The sequence below is a fragment of the Myotis daubentonii genome, chromosome 7, assembly GCF_963259705.1.
Source record: "Myotis daubentonii chromosome 7, mMyoDau2.1, whole genome shotgun sequence".
NCBI lineage: Eukaryota > Metazoa > Chordata > Mammalia > Chiroptera > Vespertilionidae > Myotis > Myotis daubentonii.
Window position 1 is genome coordinate 45,643,525 of NC_081846.1, and position 23,749 is coordinate 45,667,273.

General features: G+C 41.4%; 1 protein-coding gene and 1 long non-coding RNA gene across 7 annotated transcripts in view; both read right to left on the minus strand.

Moving 5' to 3' along the window:
• Positions 1-23,749, minus strand: part of MAP3K20 (mitogen-activated protein kinase kinase kinase 20) — a 140,429-nt gene that overhangs the window by 96,346 nt on the left and 20,334 nt on the right. The window lies entirely within an intron of this gene.
• On the minus strand, positions 1,180-23,096 carry LOC132238526 (uncharacterized). Its single transcript, XR_009453818.1, has 3 exons — positions 10,466-23,096; positions 3,127-10,264; positions 1,180-2,872 (listed from the first exon to the last, which is right to left on the minus strand). It is a non-coding gene; the product is annotated as an uncharacterized LOC132238526 (long non-coding RNA).

Genomic DNA, 23,749 nt, shown 5'->3' on the forward strand with positions numbered 1-23,749 from the left:
TTCAAGTTACTGATTTTTATTAATGGGGGGGTTGGAATTGTTGGATTAAAATAGCTATTAAAATTGCAGTTTGAGTATTGTATGAGATTTCTAGAATAACAGACCTTTTATAATTATGTGCAAACCTATCCATGAAGCAAATCACCTGCCACAGTATCAATTCTTTATCACCTTTCAAAGCTCCTTTCTCTTATTATATTGAGGTGACTATGTATAAAATAACCAAATCTTGACCCATCCATAATTAGGAGTTCACAACGTAGTCCCATAGTTCATAATCATGAACACTTACATATTTTAAATGTTCTTTCTAAAATTACAAGTATTTTTTAAAATTCTCACCCAAAGATATACTATTATTGATTTTTAGAGAGAGAGGAAGTGAGAAGGAGAGAGTGAAACATTGATCTGTTGCCTCCAATATGCGCCTCGACTGGGGATCAAACCCTCAATCCTTCGGTGCACAGGACGATGCTCCATCCAACTCAGCAACACTGGCTAGGGCACAAGTATTTATTAATCTATGTATCTTTTCCAATAAGCTATTTATCAGGAATAAATAAGGATTTCTAAAGTATAAAAAAATTGCTAAATAATTGTTTAAATAGATTTTTGTAGGTTGGTTGGTGGAAGACTACTATTATTTTCTTTTACTTAAATCTTGCTGTCCAAAGGCCAACAGTCCTGGCATTAGGAAATTTTATGTGGGTTACAATTTAAGTCAGTACTTTAAACACTAGACAAAATAAAATCTCCTCTGCTCCCGGACTCCCATTTCTTTCTTAGGACCCCAAAATTTCCACCTATATATATAAAAGCCTAAGCTACCGAGTCACTGAATGACTGGTCGACTGGTCACTATGATGTGCACTGACCACCAGGGGGCAGACGCTCAACACAGGAGCTGCCCCCTGGTGGTCAGTGTGCTCCCACAGCAGGAGCACCGCTCAGCTGACTGATGAGCACCAGACGCAGAGCTCACGGCTGGCTGCCACAGTCCGGAGACCACAGCAGAGCGACAGCGAGCCTACTGGGCTACAGCAGCAGGCACAGTGGGGCCGGGATGAGCAGGAGTGGCAGGCAGGAGCTGCAGGTGGCATCAGACTGCCGGTTTCCACCCAATCCCCACAGGTTATGCCGAGGGACCCCACCGGTGCATGAATCCATGCACCGGGCCTCTATAGCAGCAGTCACCAACCTTTCAGACCTCACAGACCACCAGTGGTCTGTGGCCCACCGGTTGGTGACCGCTGCTCTATAGAATATAAAATACAGTAGTAACAAGATACTTATTCACTGAAAGAAAGCGGGGGGTGGGGGGGTGAGAGACAAAAGAAAACACACTTCTTTTTTACTGTTATATATGATTACTAGACAGCCTCTCTTACACATAAAATTACTTGTCCTGAAAAAAACCATTTCACGATGACATTTTAATTAAAATTGATGCTTCTGTCTTCTCTTGTGCCTTCATCCTGACGCCTGCCTCCCCAGAGAACTTAGATATTTATAATTCTCTTCTTTACACACACCTGCCCTGCACTATATGCCTCAGTAACAAGATGACTATCAAAGCACAAAAGACTTAATTCAGCCATAATCACTATTATTCTTTAGGCCACGTGTTTTGGCAGATTCCCAATCTAGATTCTGATAGTAAATGGGAAACTCTGCAAGTAAATTTTATGGTAAATCATTATCATATTTAAAATATAAAAAATATATAATGAAGCGCTTAATAAGAATCTAACACAAACACAGGAAACCATGTTTTCCCATGCAAAGTCCACAAACACAGCCAGGGATCCCTTTTAGATTGAGAGGGAAATCGGGAAGACCCATCTGAATATTTTCACAGCTACTGCTCCTGAAAACGGGTGCCTCTTGCAAGAAAGGGATAGAACAAAGATCTTAATGTTGCAGGTCTGAAAGATACCCACATCAAAACCAGGTACGGTGGTCCTACCTAAGCAACTGGCAGACTGCAGGATGGATGTTGGCACTGTTCTGCCTAATACAATCTGAATCAAACACTTTGCATCTGATTCTCCATGTGAGCTTTTATGCAAACTTCTAAAGTGCAAGGAATCCTGGGGTGGAAGAGCTATTCTGAGAGATTTCACAGAGTTCGTGTAATTAGGGAAACCACTTCCTTTGATTGTAAGTGTTCAAAACAGCTGAATTCCTCCTATCAAAGGCGCTCTGTGATTTGGGTCACCTCTTTTACTTTCCCTTTCATGTTTCTCAGGATGAGAGGTGAGGCTGGAGAGCACATTATTTAGGGGAAAAAGCGACTTCGCTTTTTGTTTTAGGGATTGAACTTCCACTAGATAAGAGACTGTCGTTTAGAATCTTCCTTTCTTCCTCGCCCTCTGCCTCTTTCCTTCTCTATGGAGCCTCTTCGGTGAATACAGAGAACACAATCCAAAATGCCAATTGAAGGGTGATGGAAAACTGTCGTACTGTGTGTAAAGGATTCTAATGTTCATGTTTGCGTTTAAAACATATTTAGAAAGAACTGTAATCTGCAGCATCCTGATCTGCACATTATGCATGTTTGTCGTTTGAACAGTTGAACAAGCAAGAGACAGACAGAGACAAACAGGCCTGGGAAAAGGAGACTTCTCCCCGCTCCCCAAAAAAAAACACCAGCGACCAGCTTATAGTGTCAAAGAAACTACCACCTTGTCCTTTAGCTGTATTCCTGGGGTATCCTTTCCCCCTAAAAGTGGAAGCAGGCTCATTGGATGAGGTGGTCCATGCTGCTTTTGCCACCGCTAGTCTGGCATTCATACTGTTAGGGTATTCAGTGCAACTTTTTCTAAAATACCTTGGTCAGTTTAGCACACAGATTTGCCAGTGAATATCAAAACTGAAAATGGCCCTAACCTGTTTGGCTCAGTGGATAGAGCGTCGGCCTGCGGACTGAAGGGTCCGGGTTCGATTCCGGTCAAGGGCATGTACCTTGGTTGCAGGCACATCCCCAGTGGGGAGTGTGCAGGAGGCAGCTGATCGATGTTTCTCTCTCATCGATGTTTCTAACTCTCTATCCCTCTCCCTTCCCTCTCCCTTCTTCTCTGTAAAATAATCAATAAAATATATTTTAAAAAAAATTAAAAAAAAAACCTGAAAATGAATATGCAAACAAAAGTAATTTACCATTTGTCAACCACTTCGATGCCCACATTTTCCTGAATATAAGGAAAGCCAAAAAATAATGAATATGCTACAATCTCTAAGATTTTAGTAAATTTAAATTTTAGTTAATTAAAATTCTGTATAGTAATGTCAGTCATATCAAGGAAAAAGGGTTTTGAACCACATGAATAAAATATGACAAAATTCTCTAAAGTGACAACATCATTTGCATTCATTACATTTGCTCTTTACATTTCAAAATGGAAACACAGCTAGGCAGGAATTATCTCCATTTTATAGGGGAAGAAACGAAGTTCCAGAGAGGTTAACTGTTTTGTCTAACATCCCATTGAGTAAAAAGCAAAGTAGGAGCAGACAGAACTTTACACAGATGAAGAGGACATGATCTCCCTGGTCCAGGATCCTAAGTTTCCCTTACCACAGTTTGAATTTCACATTAGCTTTTCTGGCAGTGTATCGCATTTTAACTCACAATAAGAAAAATACAAGGTAGGGCGTATCAGTACCCTTCCCCTAGAAATGAGGAGTTAGGGCACAAAGAGCTTGCCTGAAGACTAAGCTGGTCAAGGTAGGGATTCCAACACAGGTCTGACCCCACAACCACACTTTAAACCACTGCCTCTGTACTGAAGGTATATGTTTGCAAGTTTGTTTCTCTCAGTTGAACTATTAGATCCTGTGGGTCCTCCAAGTTCCACCCAGCACAGTTCTGGCATATATTAAGTACTTAATAAATGGCTTCTGAATTAAGAAACCACAGCACAATACAGAGGGAAGGCTCTACAGCCTAAATAAAAGAAGGTTTAAAGGGCATCACAGCTATCTCCAAGTATCTGAAGGCTGCCGGGTGGAGGAAGTACCAGACCCAATTTATGTGGTTCCAATGGACCATACTAGAACCAATGGGTAGCAAATTCAAACTAAAGCCAATTAAGGCCTTTAAAAGAGGCCACCCCCCAAAAAAATAAAAGGGTGTGTGTGTATGTGTCTTAATATAAGGCTCCTATTACCAGAGGTATTAAAGTGTCCAGATAATCATATGATGTAGGAAATAATCCCACATAAGAATCTCTGGTTGGGTACCTAAATGCCAGACCACTGACCTGCTGTATCAGGGATGTTAAAAAACAATACACATGTCCATGCACACACACGTGCTAGACTCTATTCTGGAACTATTAAATTAGAATCTTTAGAAGTAGGGCCAACTATGTATATTTTAACAAACCAAGTTATTCTGATGTGCAGCTAAAATTAGAAAAACTAGAGGTTGGTCCTTTTCAGCTTTATATTTCTGTAGTTTTATGAAGGTATGCTCTCAGTTGTCCCTTCATTACATGACTGTGTTTAAAATTCTGAAGTACTATAGATGCTATAGTCCCTGAATGACTCTCACTCCCTACATCAAACTCTGGCCTGTGTCCTTTCTGTTAGCTATTGTGAAAGCTTCTTCCAGGAAATTCGTTTCCAAATTGTGCGTCATTTCTCCCCGTGTTACCCAATCTGTTTTCAGATAACATCCACTTTTATTACCATGGTTAAAAACAATGACATCAGCTCTATGGGTAAAGGACTCTTCCAAGTGTACCCTGCTTTGCTACTATACTGTCTTCGAAAATTCAGGAGTTGCATAGAAAGTGTTTCTTCACCATACTGCCCCTCTTAAAATACACAAACATTTAGATAAATCATTTAAAAATATTGCTCCCCTAGCCCGGTCGGTGTGGCTCAGAGTTGAATGTCAGCCCATGAACCAAGAGGTCTCTAATTCGATTCCTGGTCAGGGCACATACCCGGGTTGTGGGCTCGATCCCTAGTAGGGGGCGAGCAGGAGGCAGTCCTTTGATTGATGTTTCTCATGAATGTTTTAATCTCTCTGTTCCTCTCTAAAAATAATAAAAACATATTTTTAAAAATATTTCTCCCTAAATTTTATTTACCCCCATTACCGGCTTCAGTAGAGAAATACTTATTGAGGACTCTACGGAAATGAGCTAGTTTTTAATCAATAAATATTTTTGAGTACCTACTATGTGTATAGCATTGTTGGGCGCTGGGAAGTGGACGAGATGACAGGATATACTCAGTATGTATTTCTAACATTTATTTGACGCTTACAATGTGGGAGGCACTGTGCTACACTAGGCTGAGCATGTACTTCTCACCACCACACTACACAAAACCAGCTAGGACACATGCTGGGTAGAGGTATAAGCAGCGTCCATGAAAACACAGAGGAACTGCAACTCTGACGGGGGGAAGGGACCGAGGGCAGGAAGAGCTTTTAAGGAGGGGCATTTTAAAATTAAACTAAATTAATATTGATACTAGAGAGGGAAGAAGGGAGAGAAAGAGAGAGAGAGAGAGAGAGAGAGAGAGAGAGAGAGAGAGAGAGAGAGAGAGAGAGAGAGAAACATTGATCGGTTGTTGTATGTGCTCCAACTGGGGAATTGAATGCAACTTGGGAAGGTAGCCTGACTGGACTTGAACCCAAGACATTCCAGTGCACAGGATGATGCCCAGCTAACTGAGGCATACCAGCCAGCACTAAGGAAGGAAATTTTAAGGACAACAGCCCTCTGACCTGTGGGAGCTAGCTGTAGACATGCATTCCAGCTGGAGGCAGGAAAGCGCACTGCCCATTTGGAAAAAATTCTGTCTTCTCATGAGGGAAAGGTAGCGGGAGAAGAGGTTGAAAGCATTGTTGAGCTAAACTCGTTTAAAGGGTCTAATATATTATGAGAGGTTAGAAATTATTCTATAGGTAACGGAAAACCCTCAAAAGTTCTGGTGTAGAAATGACATGATCTGATCTGCTTTGCTTTGCTTTTTTTCCAGTTGGTGTCCATTTGGCAGATGGATCAGGAAGGGGAAATAGCCAGGCAGTGGAAGGAGAGATAATAATGACTTGAATGACAAGAAGCAGAGATGGCGACAAGGGAGAACCAATTCTACAACATCTTTCTATTGCCAACCAAATTTATACAGTTGAGAATCCAGCGAGATGAACACCCATTTGCTTTTATCACATCTTATTATTTCTTAAAACTTGCTCTTTTTCCAAATCTGTGCTTCGAAATCAATCCAAAGGATTCCTAGGGTTCCCAACTCTGCGGCCCATGAGCAGACCCTCAGAGGACTCACCCCCACCGTCCTGTCGCCGTCCTTCGGCATTTCTGTACTTGCTTTATTCATCTTTGGCGAAAACATGTTTCTCTTAAGGATATCTGTATGCCACATAATTTCCCAGCTCAAATGAAGAATTCTGCCCAGCTTTTTGGCTTACAAAACAACAGACAATATAAACGAACTTTCATTAATTCATACTCATTTTGAAACGTTTTCCTTTTAATTGACAATTTTGAAAACAACTATTTGCATACATGACTGGATCAATGGTAGCTATTTCTGGACAGTGTATTTTCCACCGTACCTCCCAATGAAATTGCTGAGTTCCTAAGCAACTCTTTCCCCATCTCCATCACACTGGGTATCCATGGCAACATATCCGCAGAACTGGTACACTGTGGCATTGCACTGTTTAATGGAGCACCTCACGTCAATTACTATACATGTAACTTTATACGGATGTGTATTACTAAGCTAGCTTATATTCTATAAGGCACACGGGATAGTCTCTGAATTCCCTGAGGATAACGCATTATCCCCTCTAGTGGGTAAAGCCTGAGCAGAAAAACAAAATGAGTGACGACGCCAAGGATGACTGAGGACCTTCGGGCTGCTGCTTCTGCTATTTTCACAACTCAGGAGACAGAGCCAAGCGTTCTGTCCAGGCAGACAAAAACTCTGCACAAATGGCACTCCTATGTAAAGTCACATAATACCTAAGAACTCACATGCACATTGTGCTCAAAGGTTCTCCTAGACAAGTCGAAATCTGCTTTGGAAAGCATCTTGCTTTAGTCATAGCCACGTGTTTCAGTAGAATTTTGGTAGGTTCTAAAATCCCGTCAAACTCTGAATCCTGGTGCAATTAAAGTTTCTGTTTGGTGCAGACACGATGACACTCTAGGTGCAATAACAAATCACCAGCCTGGCTTCCCCTCTCCCTCACTGCTAATCTCATTTCACTCACCAGCTAGTCTGCCAAGAACAGAAACGCATAGCCCTTGGGCTCGCCGGTAGAACAAGTAAGAGAAATGAAGAAAGTGATGAAGAAAGACCCTCTCCCCAGCAAAGCTCTGGACCAGCCCATGCACCAAGTGTCCAGTGGAAATGCTCTGCAGTCTGCTGAAACAATTCTCCGAACCAAAAGAGAGGTATGGAAATGAAGAAAGCACCCCCTCCCCACACAAGCCAAACTAGGAACTTCTGGGTGAACTGTCAAATTGTGAATAGCTGAAAAATTAAATGGCAATTGCCCTTTTGTTTTCTTTTATAAAATTTGAACATACACACCTACATATACAGATACACTGCGAGTAATGATCCAATAACTGTAATAAAGGAAACTAATAAAAATATTTTTTGACAATGGGGGGGAAACAGGTTATTGGCTCTGGCTGGTGTGGTTCAGTTGGTTGGAGCATCTTCCTGTACACCAAAAGGTTGTGGATTTGATCCCTGGTCGGGGCACAAATGGAAGATGACCAATTGATGCTCTATCTTACATCGATATTTCTCTCTCTCTCTCCCTCCCTCCCTGCCCCTCTCTCTCTCCTGCCCTCTCAATGAGCATATTCTCAGGTGAGGATTAAAAAAAACAACAGACAGGTTCTTGTTTAATGGAATTTAAAGGAAATTCTATTTGAACAGGAAGTGGTCTATTATTTTATACTTTCCGGAAAATATCAGCTCAAAAACCTTCTAAATCGTGATCTTAAGCAAAGTCTCCATATAGCTATGGGGGAAACAATGCAAAGAACAGTATGGAAACTTCTAATTAAAATCAATGTAACCGTAATGTTTTCCATCTGCTGCTCTGTCACAGGGTCTTTTGCAGATGCACAAACCCAAACTAACGCAGCTTCGTGGGAACTGCAATTAGAAAACGACCATGAGAAACAGTGGCGGGGAGGAGTGTGAGACAAACCCATTGCCAGAGAACAAATAACTTTCTCTTCGTATTTTAATAACTTTCATAAATGTTTCATTTCAAAGTTACTTCACTTATTGCTCTTGCTAGAATAAAAAAGAAATGTATACCTAGGCATTGGGAAGGCTTCGACTAAGTCCGTTTCAATTAACAGAGGTGCAGTTGAAAGAAGTATACACAGGAGCCAGGAAGGTATGGATTCAAATTCTAGATCCACCACTTACTATGTGCCCTTAGGCATACAAGTTAGCTCTCTTCATCTTTTTCTCCTGTATATTGGTAACAATACCTAACTCACGGGGTGTTACCTATGACACAGAACACTGGCACACGGGAAGAGTTGGGTAAAGGAAGGCAGGCATTATTAGTTGACATGTGTAAATTATAGGGCTGCTGACGTCATCTCTTCTTTGGCACTAATTTAAGATAAATTTTACTAACATTATATTCCAAACCAACATATACATTCCAGAGGTTAGCACCCCATGCCCATCTCATTTAGGAATTAGGCATTTTTCTAAAAAAAGCTTCCCCAAGAAAGGGGAAGCTTTGTTTACTAAAAGTACATCTTAGCTTTTTCTCCTGTCTCATGCCAGTCAGCTCCCGTCATCTGCCTTCTCCATCAAGAACTCCTCAAAATGTAAACATGTTTGTATTTAGTTGGGACCCTAAATTGGAAAGATGCTGCAAATTCTAACAGTCACCCTTTAAAACAGAGTCTTCAAAAAAGCAAAATTGCTGTTTCTAAGAAAATTATTTATAAAAGTATTTTTCATCTATTTCCCCAGTATGAATAGCAGGGCACATTTTAAGAAAAGGGGTGAGAAAGTATATAGTAAAAGGTTATTTAAATTATTTAAATATTAACAGAGGTTTAAATGAGGTAGGAGATGGAATGGGGGAATGGGAACCCCCATTTATAATCAGTGTACATCCATCCATCTTTTTGTTTTTCTTAAACTCACTGAGATAATGAGAGGGGATTGACCACTGGGTTGTCCTCTGCAATGGAAATTGGTTTTCTTGTTCCTTGTTTTATTCATTTGTGAACGGAAAACCTGATGTGCACGGAGTAGTCCCATGTTAGTCCCTTCTTCCTGTTGCATGCTCAAAGAAAACCACAAAACCAACCCCAACAGGATTGTGGTTTGGCGAGAAACTAAGTGTCCATTCTAAAACCACGCGGCTGTCACACAAGTTAACACTATTTGCAGGCTCCCTTTCATTTCCTACAATCCAGAAAACACACACCGCTTACTGGCTGCAGCCTCAGGGTTAAACGTGTGGATGCTGCCCAGCTGAATGCTGGCCCTGCCTTTCTACAACAACCTTACTGCCCAGGATGGTCTGCAAGAGCATTCTGCAATTCGAGCAGCTCTCCTGCCCCTTCTCTATGGACTGACAATAAAAATAAGAGGTGGGTGTTCTCTTTGTAAAGAAGCACGCTTTATTACTTTAGACACCACCCTCTCCCCGTCTCACCACTGGAACACTGTAGCATTCTCTCTTTGTCCTATGCAGGTCATTCTTTCCTCTGCCTCAACTACAAGGTAGAACCCCAAATTCTATACCCACTCTAATCCATATGTAAGTATTTCTATCGATATCCGCCCATCCATCCATTCATACATACATACACACACAGAGAGACAATACCTCACTCTTTGGATTAAACCTACTGAAGTTCCATAAAGAAATTTAGTTATATTGCTGCAATGCATGTGTTTTTAATCATTCTAGTGGTACAATTTTCTGTTCACTTATAATATACAGATTTCTGACAAACAGAATTGGAAAAGTACACAAAGTATACATCCCTCAATTTAGGAAATTAAAAGGAAATAAAGGGTAAAAATTTTTTTGAGAAAACTCTCTGGTATGAAATGCACCTTCTCTTACACTCCCCAGTCTATTGACATTTTCAGTGTTAGACAAAAAAATACTACTATTCTATTCAATAATGTAAGATTCTGTTTTCAATGACCATATCAAAAATTTAACTTTGTTTTCTTTTCCAAACTACGAGGTAGAGGCTCTAAGCCAGGGGTCCTCAAACTACGGCCCGCTGGCCACATGCGGCCCGCTGAAAACATTTATCCGGCCCGCCGGGTATTTTTGCCGCTGCTGTGTGCATAGGAATTTGTTCATAGTTTTTTTTTTAAACTATAGTCCAGCCCACCAACGTCTGAGGGACAGTGAACTGGCCCCCTGTTTAAAAAGTTTGAGGACCCCTGCTCTAAGCTGAGAAACACAAGTGAGTGAGGCTGCTCTAAAGGCAATGTGAGCCTCTTGCTTTGCTGTGATGAGGGCTCCCACCATGACAAAATGCCATGAAACAATGTATGCTCTTTAGCTGCTCTCCCAGGACACATAGATATATTAATGATCTGAAGACAGAACTACATGAACAACAACTTATTGCACTGAGAACGCGCTTTCTTTCAGGCGGAAATGTGCATGAGATCCTACAAGAGAAATATTTAAAGGCAGATTGAACATACACATCTTCCACAAAATACATAAACTAATGACGAGGCCATTTGCGTATCTCCTTTGGAAAAAATGGCTATTTTCCCCAGGTTTTATATACAAGTTGTTAGGAGTTAACTTTATAATTTAGTCTTTAGGTAACAGAATATTTACTGGGGCTGTGATAGAATGTGAAGGGGAATTAACAAAGCCAGCAATGGACACGATGATTGCTGGGGTTGTGTGTCTCCTTATTTTAGGGGAAGAGTGAGAACTTCTGCACTTGTACGAGGGGCAGCTGGTGTCGACTGGTGAAAGCACAGAGTTGTTCATTACATGGAAGTTCACACTGTAGACGGGGTACACAGATGCCGAGGGGCCAAAGGGGTGGACCGTGCCAGTGAACACGTTGTTGCCTCCAGCACCCCGTCTATTGTGTTTGCCCTGCCTTGTGAACTGGAGCTAGACATTATAAACAGTTCTCCTTTGCCAGCTGGCACAGTGGCAGGCTGTGTCAACACAGGGCCTGGGAGGGACACTGCAAGGCACAGCAGAGGAGAGACTTCTCTGTCGGTTTCCTGTGTGATTCCCCCCCGTGGCTGTGGCTGCTGGAGCATGAGTGAGACCCCGTGTCACTCACCCTCACGTGTTCTACTGGGACCTCAATGGGAAGATTCCTGTGGACCAGCTTCAGTCTGCCATCACCCAGCAGGTAGCTTCCTGCACACCAGCCCCAGCCCATGGCACCCTGAGAACTCCACTGGAACCCCAGCAGATGGCTTCTTATGGGCCAGGTCCAGTCTGACACCACAGCAAACCCATCATCCAGAAGGCTGCAGCCACATGCTCTCCAGTGAGGTCTCAATTTCAGCCTGGGGGTGGGGGTGGTCCCAAGTCTGTTCCTCCCTAAGCTCTAGAGGTGGGAGCTGCCCCCACATTTGCTATTCCTATATTCCTTAGGGGTTCTTACTAGCTAATGGTAGTTGACCTTTTGCTAGTTAATAAATGTTATATTGAATTTTCCCTTTTCAAATCACTGGCATGGTTTGTCTCCTGAATGGAACCTGGCTGATACCATAACCTACGGTTTCATAGTGAATTACCGCCCCCTGAACAGGATTAACTAGCTGGACAAACTGTTTACCTTTCAAACTCAGTGGCAGCTACCTCTAAAATCATTATTATGATAACATTTTAAGTAAATAATAGGAAAAAGTTGTGATTTCTTGAATGAAATGTCAGTCTGAAATTAAGTCCAATATACCATGATGATGTAGATGCAAAAACTGACAAAATTACTACTCACTTCTACGTCAAGCTTGCCATTCAGGACTCTTGCACCTTCCAGGAACCCGGGGGGGGGGGGGGGAGTCCAGTGAAAGCCTACGGAGGGAAGTGTGTGGGTGTGGTGTATATACATGTGTATGCTTGTGGCTCCTGCGTGTTCATGTCCAAAGGAATCAAAATTAGACCCCCAGTAAATCTAAGTAACAAACACATAAAATAGTCACATCTGCATTTTTTTTACCTGCTGCTTTTCTAAATTGTTCCCCCATCACAGACCAGTAACACAGAAATAAGAATCTGGAAATAATTTTTAAAAATTGACAGGTCCATACAACTCTGTGGTTAGTTCTCGCTCCCGCAACGAGACTCATTCATTTTACTAATTTCACATCTCATTCTTACAAGCACATCTATTTAAAAAATTATTTTATCTCCTTAAATGTAAACAACACAATAAACTAAGAAATATTCTGATTGGAGGAAAATGGAATTACAAATAGAAAGAGAGGAAACATAATCTTAAGGTCTTCTAAATGGCTAGATTGCTCCATTTGAAAAACAATGGAAGCAAAAACAGCTGACCTGAGATAAAATGTTTTCAGGTCCAAACTGTTGTGGTGATAATTGTGGAAAGAACAGAAAACCCCATGGGCCATGTCTCCTGCCGTCCCAGAGATTTAGAAACTGTGCTCTTGTCACATCTCTCAGCTTACCACTGCCCCAAGCACCTGCCGCCTCTTCCTCCCCTCCCTACCTTGACAAATGGCAGGTACATCACTCTAACTGAACAGAGAAGGCCTTTATATAACTTCAGCATTTTTTCGAATACACCTTAGGAGGAAAGAGGAAAGTGTCTCTGGTATTAGGTGCCAGAAGATAGTAACAAAAATTTCTGTAGCCAGAAGTTATTTATGTCTCTTTGACTCATTCAGCCGCATTTTCTAGATGAGCACTCCTCTACAGAATCTTAACATTTGTTCTAGTCTGCGTTGTGCAATCTTGGAAATTATGAACCAATTCTACTTGTGCAATCAAGGATATTTAGGTTACAATCTAAAAAGTGGAATTTTAGTAAGAAAATAAACAGCAAAACAGATGAGGTATGTAAGAGCCTTATTATTATTTTCATTTATGAGTAAATCATTGAGGAGTTAACTCATATAAAATTTTATCTTTGTATTGTTACAAACCTCATCATTTAAAAAAATTCGGTCTTCAATAGACAAAGAAAATTAAATATACCAATGTACTTAATACTCCTTATAATTTGGGGAAAACCTTCAAAAGAGGTGGGGGTGGGAGAAGCCTTTAAATGGAATAGAAATGTCTGCTAATAAAGCACTCTAATATGCATTAAGTGTTAACTTATTTTATTTCTTTTTAAAAATATATTTTTTATAGATTTCAGAGAGGAAGGGGGAGAGAGAGAGAGAAACATCAATGATGACAGAGAATCATTGATTGCCTGCCTCCTGCACACCCCACTGGGGATCAAGTCGGCAACCATGCCCTGACCAGGAGTCGAACCATGACCTCCCAGTTCATAGGCCCACGCTCAACCACTGACCTGTGCTGGCCGGGCATTTACTAAATCTTTTAAAACTAATATTTCCAAGTGCGCCTTGCCCTCATCACTGAAGTCGCCAATGTTACACTCAGCAACAGGGATCCAGAGTGTTTCTTTTTCACGGGAGCTAGAAATCTGGATTTTCATGCAAAATCATCTAAGTTTTAAATGTTGACGATACATTTTTAAAAATGAAAATACTGTGTGGACCAAACAGAACATATCTGCAGGAGAGATGCATGCATGAGCTGCCAGCCTGGGTCTAGTGTTAAACAGTGACTGCCCTGCTGGACCAGCACACAGCTATGCCCAGTGCAGGCTGCTCTCTCCACTCCCCACAGTTTCCACCACTTCCCACTGTGCGACACCAGGCTGGCTTTCCTTCCTCAGATTACTTACTATATGCAGACTCTGAAGTTTGTAGCCCAGAGTTAAAATTGCAGACCCTGTAATTCCATTAGTTGGGTTTCTCAGTGTTGTAAACGTTTGTCCTCTGATGGTAGGGTCAATTTTTGACACAGCCAAAAATTATTAAATCTAAACCTATGAATACATATGTTGACATCACTTGCCCAGTAAGAAGACAATGAACCCTGAGCCAGGTGATGCACTGATGTACAAATCCACTGTGTTTTGTCTTCAAGGACTAGAAGATCAAGGAGACAAGAAAGGGGGAGGGAAGGTGGGTGGGAAGTGATCAACCAAAGAACTGGTATGCATATATGCATAACCCATGGACACAGACAATAGGGTGGTGAAGGCCTTGGGGGAATAGGGGGCTAGAAGGCGTTACTAGGGGGAAAAGGGGGACATATGTAATACTTTCAGCAATAAAGATTTAATTTTTTTAAGAAAGAAAGGAATTTAACAGGATTAAGAGGTGAGCACTGAAATGAGTGTCTGGTGGGAAATCTCTAGGCTTGGAGACAAGTGAACCCAAATGTGAGTGCTGAGTTTGGAGAATAAAACCTAGATGCCAGGGTAAGGTTGAAGAACGACAGAGCTGTTGGAAGACTGGGGAAGATAAATGATGGGCAGAGAGGGATGCTCCTCTAAGGCAGGACGGCCCTAAGCTATGAGATGTCGAAGGTTTTACCCAGAAGTGGCTGAAGGAAAGTGGAGCTGACAGTCATAGAAGCGGTAGTGACACGAGTCTGCATCAGCTCAGAGGTCCTTCAGGTGGACACCAAATTCACTCAGGATGATGATGGTCAAAGACAGGATGGCGACCACAACTGAGGCAGGTACTGAAATCAGGGAAGGTGGGAATGTCTGCAAGGTGAAGATATGAGGCTGCAGCCAATGGTTAAGTGGGATGAAAATCGGTGATGAGGGGTGGTGGCAAACGAAAAACAGACCAAGTTTCTTATATAACTTAGGAACTGATTCAGTCAAAGAGGACATCACTTTTTATGATTTAGAAGTTGTATAAAAAAGGACTTTGTTTCTTTCTAAAGTCAAAAAGACATTAATTTTACTCGTGTCATCTAACTTATTACTGATCTGAATTAATAATATCTTAAAAGGTAGGACATCAGCCCTAGCTGGTTTGGCTCAATAAAAATATATATTAAAAAAAAGGTAGCTCATCGAATATCCCTTTGGAGGAAACAGATCCACGATGCCCCACACTGACTAGATTTCCCAATATACTAGGATGAGAGAGACATTTACTATCTCAAATGGGAACCAAACCTGAAGGCGGTTTCATTAAAGAAAAAAATTCTAAACCCTAAAGTGTTTCTGAAAATGTGTCATAAGAGTGTGTTGTGAGCACAGACAATTCAGCGAGGTGAGCTGAAACACCTGCAGAGACGGACTCAAATGGAGAAATGAGAGATGTAGGAAAGGGTTTTGTCTGAACTGTGGGCCTTCCGTCTGGCTCTGAGTGCTCTTACCCAAAGCTGACACAGTCGCAGATGCTCTTTTCTAAACGCCTCTCTACGTGGAAGAGTTCATGGAGATTCTACCTCCCCCGCTCTGCAGGCCCTGCTAAGATAAACAGGTGTGAAATGTTTTCCTCTGTTTATATACAGATCTTAAAAGGAAAATACCCCACTCATCCTGACAAATGGCTGTGGGTAAGCATTCCAGAGCCTTTACGGGCTTGCTAAAACAAAAAGAAACAAACAATCCAACAAAATTAAGGAAAATACATAATTTCAATTACCACTCGAGTACTGGGTTAGGTGTTCTTTATAGGTTTTTACCTACAGAGCAAATGCAGATTCATCTCCCTTATAATTACCAGATCTGGAGCAAGCTACAAACAAAGGCAAAATTCTAAAGCCTTATTGGCTAGTAACCAAATGAGCTATTTATATTCCTAAAGAATACTAAAAGAAGGTGCCCACGCCCAGATAAATGCAAAGTACATTTAACTTAAAATGCCTGCAATGTTTCTTTCGCTAACAACTAAGACCTGGAAAAGCCGTAAAGTAGAATATGTGTTTGCTTTAGACCACATGTATGCAGAGCTTCATGGCAGCAAAGAAGTTGGGGGGGGGCGGTAAATAAGATAAATAAGATTAAAATTATGGGCCATCAATGATATTCTGGGAGAGTTGAAGCAAAAAATATCAAAAGTATATGAATATACTTTCAAACAACTTTGCATGATTCAAAACTAAACAGAGGATAAACTGCCTCTGTATACAAAACAGACAGACTGTAAAGATGTTTTTCCCATCTATCTGCTATAAGTAGATCCCATGCATTTGGTTAGCTTTGAATTTTTCTTCTGATTATAAAAGTAGCATGTGCTCACTGTTTCCAATTTTCATGGCCATACACAACTCTTAATACATATGAATGTTCATTTTTCTAATTATTTTTTTAGTAGAAAAAAAACTCTTAAAAGTGAGGGTGATGGGTCAAATGGCATTTCGTTTTATTATTATTTTAAAATATATTTTTAAAATTTATTTCAGAGAGAAAGGGAGAAGGAAAGATAGAAACATCAATGATGAGAGAGAATCGTGGATCGGCTGTCTCCTGAACATCCCACAATGGGGATCAAGCCCGCAACCTGGGCATGTGTCCTGACAGGAAATCAAACAGTGACCTCCTGTTTCATAGGTTGATGTTCAACCACTGAGCAACACTGGCCAGGCAAATGGTATTTCATTTTAATCTTGTCAATTCCGTAAACTGCCTCCAGAAGGCTATGCCATCTTAGATTTTCAATGAAAATCTAAACTTCCCTGAAGTTTCCTTCTTCTCTGCAGCCTCTCAATAGCAGCGGGGGGAACTCTTTCAGCACTTGCCACACTGGGCCTGGAGGTAAGCATACTGTCCTCCTTGTTTCTCATTTCCACTTCCACACAGCTCTCCATGCCCCTCCTTAACTACCGAGTCACATGTCATTAGGGCACACTATTCATTACCCCTCACCATTGCCAGCATATACGAAAGACGCGAGCCCATTATTCCATCCTCTCGCCAGCACTAAGATGTCACTCCTTTTCACTCCACCAATCTCATCTGTGAAAAATGTCTCCATACTATTCTAGTATGCAATCACAAGGATCCTACAGGACAGTGATTCTCGAATAAGGAGAAGATATCACTTTCCAGAGGACAGGGAAAGGGGAAAGAACATGTATAAAGAAAGGTTAAAATATCCTACTTCATAACACAAAATACAGTAAATTCATGACCAAATATTGTTGCTGGTGAGGAAATAAAATATATCGTAAGAATACATCACAGCCCAGCCGGCATGGCTCAGTGGTTGAGCATCGACCTCTGAACCAGGAGGTCACGGTTCAATTCCTGCTCAGGGCACATGCCCTGGTTGCAGCCTCTATCCCCAGTGTGGAGCGTGCAAGAGGAAGCTGGTCAATGATTCTCTCTCATCATTGATGTTTCTATCTCTCTCCCCATCTTCCTTCCTCTCTGAAATCAATAAAAATATTAAAAAAGAAAGCATCACAGAAAACATGGTTTTAGAAGACCGGAAACATTATCCTACATGAATGATATAAGTAGCTAGTTATCTACAAGCCTCTTTAAAACTTTTATTTTTTATTGAAATATTCTTTATTTTGTTTTTTATTGGGGTGACATTGTTTCACAAAACCATACAGGTTTCAAGTGTACAACTCAACAAAACATCACCCACACAGTGCATTGTGGCCCATTGCCCCAACAAAGTCTACAAGTCTTAAAAAGAGAAAGCTATGCTGAAATATGTGCTAACAAGTCACAGAGGAGAGTATAAATATTGGGTGTGTTCTGATTATAAGTTGCTGAAATAACAGTAATAACAACGGTCACAAATACTGAAAGCTGACTGGGTGCCAGGAAGCATGTTAAGTGCACTTACATGGAGAGCCTCATTTGGCCCTCACAACATCCTTAGGAAGCAGGCCCTATGATTATCTCCATTTTATAGAAGAGGAAACTAGGACCTGGTGAAGTAACTTGCTCATACAGCGGATGAGTCGTGGAGCCAGGACTTCAGTCTCCACTGTCTGACTTTGGAGTGCCAGCTCTCCAACGCTAAGCCACGCTGCTTCCCAGGGATGAACGCCTCCATTTCCAACGCAAGACAGAAGACTTGGTGTAAAACCGCCAAATGAAATTCATCATAAATATTTTGACTGCGATCTTCGCCAGTAGATGGATTCCCCTTTAAGGACATGCTGGCAAGAAGATTCTCCTCATTTTCAGTTTCCTAGTTTCTCTAGAATGGCCTTGTTCTCAGCCAGTTATCTGCTCTGTGTCTGACAAATTCCAGACCACACAAATCACACAACCCGAAGTCAAGGAAAATCTCTCCTCTTGTTAAACAGATTTCCATAGTCAATGTGTTCCTCTCCACGTGTCTCTTCTGTCCAACTCTGAGGCCAGGAAGGCCAAAACCTAGCCCTTCCCACCCCCACAGCCTGGCTGCAGCTATCTGCCTCGAGAACTCTGGAGCGAGTCTCTCTGTGCCCACCGTCCCTGCTGATGTCATCACCACAAAACAGCCCAGGCCCCAGGCTGCCCCTCCCTCATCCCTCACATGCTGCTCCCTTTATGACTGCACATATTCCAGTTAGACCTGAGTTCCCACCCCACCCCCAACTCCTGAGACCCTTCTAGTGCCCTCACATTCCCTCATCAGCTGGACCCCGCCATCCTGAACTCTTCTCTAAACTTCTGCTCATCCTCTCTGATGGGAGCCGTGCTCTCTTCTGCACGCATCTCAATGGCAGCCAGCCCATCTCTTTCCGCACTTGCTCCATTGGGCAGGGCGCAAGGTGAGCAAGGTGGCCATTTCAGAGAGCTCTTCCCAGGTCCTCCCTAAATCTTACGCCATAAGACTGCATCATCCATTAACCTCCATTACTGCCAACATATACCAATTCCAGACAGTCCCCCCCTCATTTATTGATTATTTCAGCTCCTAGCTGTCATTTTCTCCAATTACTATTCCTGTATCATAGTGTGGGGATGTTTACATGCACATGAATGAGCCTGACACTTGTCCTCTAATGTCTTTGAACTCCCCTGTAAGGATGTAAGTCTTCACCACACCTTGGTTGCACATTCCTTTGGTCACACCCTAGACCAGGGGTGGGCAAACTTTTTGACTCGAGGGCCACAATGGGTTCTTAAACTGGACCGGAGGGCCGGAACAAAAGCATGGATGGAGTGTTTGTGTGAACTAATATAAATTCAAAGTAAACATCATTACATAAAAGGGTACAGTCTTTTTTTTTTTTTTTTTAGTTTTATTCATTTCAAACGGGCCGGATCCGGCCCGTGGGCCATAGTTTGCCCACAGCTGCCCTAGACCCTGCATTACCAACAGCTGCACCCCTCAATGATACTAGTCCATTCACCCCACTTGCTAACCACCAATTCCTGTTTCCAGCCCCCTTCTTCTAGTGCCTAAATTCGAACAATTCCTTGACCTACAATCAACCGTTTCTGTATCCTTTCAGTGCCACTCCCTTCCCTGTCTTCCCTTCCCTCTTCACCTAGCTTAAATTCCATGGCAACCAACAGACTCCTTCCCTTGCATCCATCCTCAACTCTTTGGTTCTGCTTTTACTTCACTGTACTCAGGACAACTCATCTATCTGTACATGAATACCATACAATCTTGATAACTCTATAGTAAGTAATGAAATAAAGTAGCAGTAGAAATCCTCCAACATTGCTCTTCTTTTTCAAAGTTATTTTAGCTCTTCTAGGTTCATTGTAACTCCATATCTGCTTTTACAATCTGCTTATAAATCTCTTCACCAAAATTGGCTGGTGCTGTGATTGGGATTGCATTGAATCAACAAATCAAGCTCAGGAGAACTGGCATCTTAATAGCATGTATTCCGACCCAGGAACACAGTGTAACCCTCCAGTTATTAATGCCCTCTTTAATTTCGCTCAGCAATGCCAATGCAAAGGTTTTGCACATTTCAGTTGTTAAATTTAACCCTTAGTATTCCTCTTTTTAAAATAAAACTTTGTATTTTACTTGTAGTACATATAAAATTTACCATTTTAACCATTTTAAGTGTAATGGGTTAAGTACATTCAAACCGTTGTGCAATCATCACCACTATTTCTAGGATTTGTTCATCACTGCAAACAGAAACTCTGTACCTATTAAACAATAACTGCCCATTCCCCCTAGTCCCTGGTAACCACTACTTAACTTCCTGTATCTGAATTTGCCTACTCTAGGTACCTCATATAGCTAACATCATACTGTATTTATCCTTTTGTGTTTTGCTTCTGTCACTTAGCATACTGTTTTCAAGATCTGTCCATGCTGTAGCATGTATCAGAAATTCATCAGGAAAAAAAAAAAAAGAAATTCATCAGGAATGAATGTTATTCCATTATAAGCATATATCTTATTTTGTCTATCCAACCATCTGCTGATGGACATTTGGGTTGTTTCCAACTAGTTCATATTTTTGTTGCACTGTAAATGGTATTTTTTAAATGGTGAATTCCAATTGTTCATTGTTTGTATAAAAAAAATAGACTCTTAAAAAAATAGACTCTTAATTGCTCTTACAAACCTGCTCCGCCCATGTTCTCTCCGTCTCACATGATGGCAAGTGTGTCCTTCCCTCTCCTCGGGGCAAGCCCTGTGAAACTTCCTTGATTACCTTCACAGAGCATGTCCAATCAGTGAGCGAATCTAGTTAGCTCTGCCTTTAAAATACACCCCAAATTCAATCACTTCCTTCTGCCTTCCTGGCCCCAGCCACAGACATCTCTCATCTGGGTTATATTCCTAGCTGGTCCTTTCTGCCCGTACCTCTGCCCCATGTCGTCTTTTCTCAACAGAGTACCTAGAGGGGTCATGTTAAAACATAAGTCAAATTATTTCACTTCTCTACTCCAAAGTATTTGATTGCTCAGCATTTCCTCCCAATTTAAATCAGAAGCTTTTACAGTGTCTTACATGGCCCTATACCATTTGGTCTTGTTACCCTCTGGTGCCATGTTCTGTTTCTCCTCCCCTCACGTACTCCACTCCAGACACAGTGGCTTCCTTGCTGTTTCCCCAACACATCAGACATGCTCCCACCTGGCACTTGCCTCTGCCTGGAATGCTTTACCTTCATATATTCATGTTGCTCCCTCTCTTCCTTCCTTCAACTTTTCTCTTTTTTTAAAAAAATATTTTTTTGATATTTTTCCATTGATTTTTAGTGAAAGTGGAAGAGAGAGGGAAAGATGAGAGAAACATCAATATGAAAAGAAACACACCAATTGGTTGCCTCCTGCACGAGCCCTGACCAGGGCCTGAGCCGAGGAGGAGCCTGCAACCAAGGGACGTGCCCTCAACCGGAATTGAACCTGGGACCCTTTGGTCCACAGGTCGATGGTCTACCCACTGAACCAAACTGGCTAGGGCCTTCTTTAAACTTTTTTTAAAAAAATATATTTTATTGATTTTTTTACAGAGAGGAAGGGAGAGGGATAGAGAGCCAGAAACATCGATGATAGAGAAACATCGATCAGCTGCCTCCTGCACACCCCCTACCGGGCATGTGCCCACAACCAAGGCACATGCCCCTGACCGGAATCGAACCCAAGACCCTCCAGTCCGCAGACCGATGCTCTATCCACTGAGCCAAACCGGTCAGGGCCTTCCTTAAACTTTTTACTCAAATATCACCTTCTCTATAACTGACTAACCTATTTAAATTTGCAACTTCGGCATTCCTTATCTCCTTTATACTGCTCTATGTTTTTCCTTACATTTTTATATAAACCTTTTACTTTGGAATAACTTTAGATTTACAGGAAAGTTGAGGAGATCATGCAGATGGTTACTCTCATCCTATTTCCCCTAATGTTAACATGTTGCACCATCAGGGTAGATTTGTCAAAATAAAGAAACCCTCATTCCTACATTACTGTTAACTAAACTCCAGACTTCATTTGGATTCACCATTTTCCCACCAATGTCCTTTTTTTTCTGTTCTAGAATCCAATTCAGGATACTGAATTGTGTTTGATGGTCATGCCTCCTTAAACTCTTCTGGACTATGACAGTTTCTCAAGACCAGAACAGTCTGGGGGCTACTGGCCAGGTACTCTGTAGAATGTCCATCGGTTTGGGGCATCTGACGTTTCCTCATGACTAGGCTGGGGCTATAGGTTTGGGGAAGAAGACCACCAAGATGAAGCACTCTTCTCATCACCTCATACTGATACACATGCCATCGACATAAATTATCACTGGTGATGTGAACCCTGCTCACTGGGCTAAGGTGGTGGCTGCCAGTTTTGTCCATTGTAACGTTACTAATTCCTTCTTTTCTGTACTCTAATCTTCGTAGGTTGGTAACTAAGTTCAGCCCATAGTTAAGAGGGGTAAGGGTCTTTATCATGTTTTAACAGACCATATTTTCCACATTTGTAGGTAAGCTTGAAGAGGGCATGAATATTTGTCTATTTTAGTTACTGATGTGGCTCCAATTATCTAGAATAGTGCCGAGCATGGAACAAATACTCAATATTCGTTGGATGGCAGAACACAGAAAAGGAGGCTGCCTTGTAATCTGTTCCAGTCACAGAGTCCTGCAGCATCAATTATTCATCTCCCCACCTGAAAAGCATGTGCTCAGGGGAAAAAACACGTATGTCATTTACTCAGTGATATCACTTACATGTGGAGTTACCTTTCTCAGTGGCAGCTGCTGTTTTATTAGGGAAACCATCTTAAAGACTGAAATCACAATGCTAAAATTTGAGGCATTAGCAATAGAATTACATAGAGAATACATGTAAAGTGCTCAGGGTAGTGGCTATAAATAACAGGAACTCAAGACATGTTCGTTTCTTTTATATCCTTACTCTACATTCAGGTGAGAGATTTGGGGGAGGTACAGAGGATTTTACCGGGAACCTCAAAAATATACTCATCTTACCTACTAACAATCTGAAATTATTTTTAAAACCAGGCAGAACATAAAATTTTAACACTCCATACCACAAATTTGGTTAATGTTAATTTCTTGATCTCTTCCTAAAATCTCTTCATTACTCTGAGAATAAAGTTTGTCTCAAGGAAGAACATAGGCTTAAGAAACTATCCTGGAATTTTAAAAATGTGCTCAGCAGCTAAATCCTTTTGGAGCAGTTAGTTGAGATGCTAAGTAAACTATGCATTATATTTTAAAACTCCCACCCAATGATTAAAATAAAAATGTACACATATTGCTTTTTTCTTTTATCTGAGTACTTATTTTTTATTGTCTCAAGTTTTACATGTCTCCTTTTCCCCTGATTAACCCCCCCCCCCCAAAGTAGACTCTACGCTCCTAGTTCCAATAACAAATTCAGTTTCCCGCTAGAGAAAGCACTGCTCTCTGCTTGTTTTTAAAATGTAGTGAGTTAAACCGATTCTGTACGCTGATTGCTTAATATAATCTCTCTTCAAAAGCAGAGCGGCCGTACAGTACCCTCCTTAAACAGAGCTCGCATAAACACTGCCCAGACATTTTCATCCTTATCAGTGTAGCTGCTCTAATGTAGCTAATTTTACCGAGCGCTGTTTTCCTGAAGAACAGTATCAGGGCTAGGAGTTATATTTTCAAGTCATTAAAATTCCGGCAGTCTCATTTCATTTAGGACACCTTAATTTTTCTCAGGTCATGAATCAGTGAACATCTGACATTCACAGAGCTAAGGAAAAGCATCTTAGATTCCTTTTTTGGAAACAGGTCTGAAAAAAAAACAGATTGAGAAACACG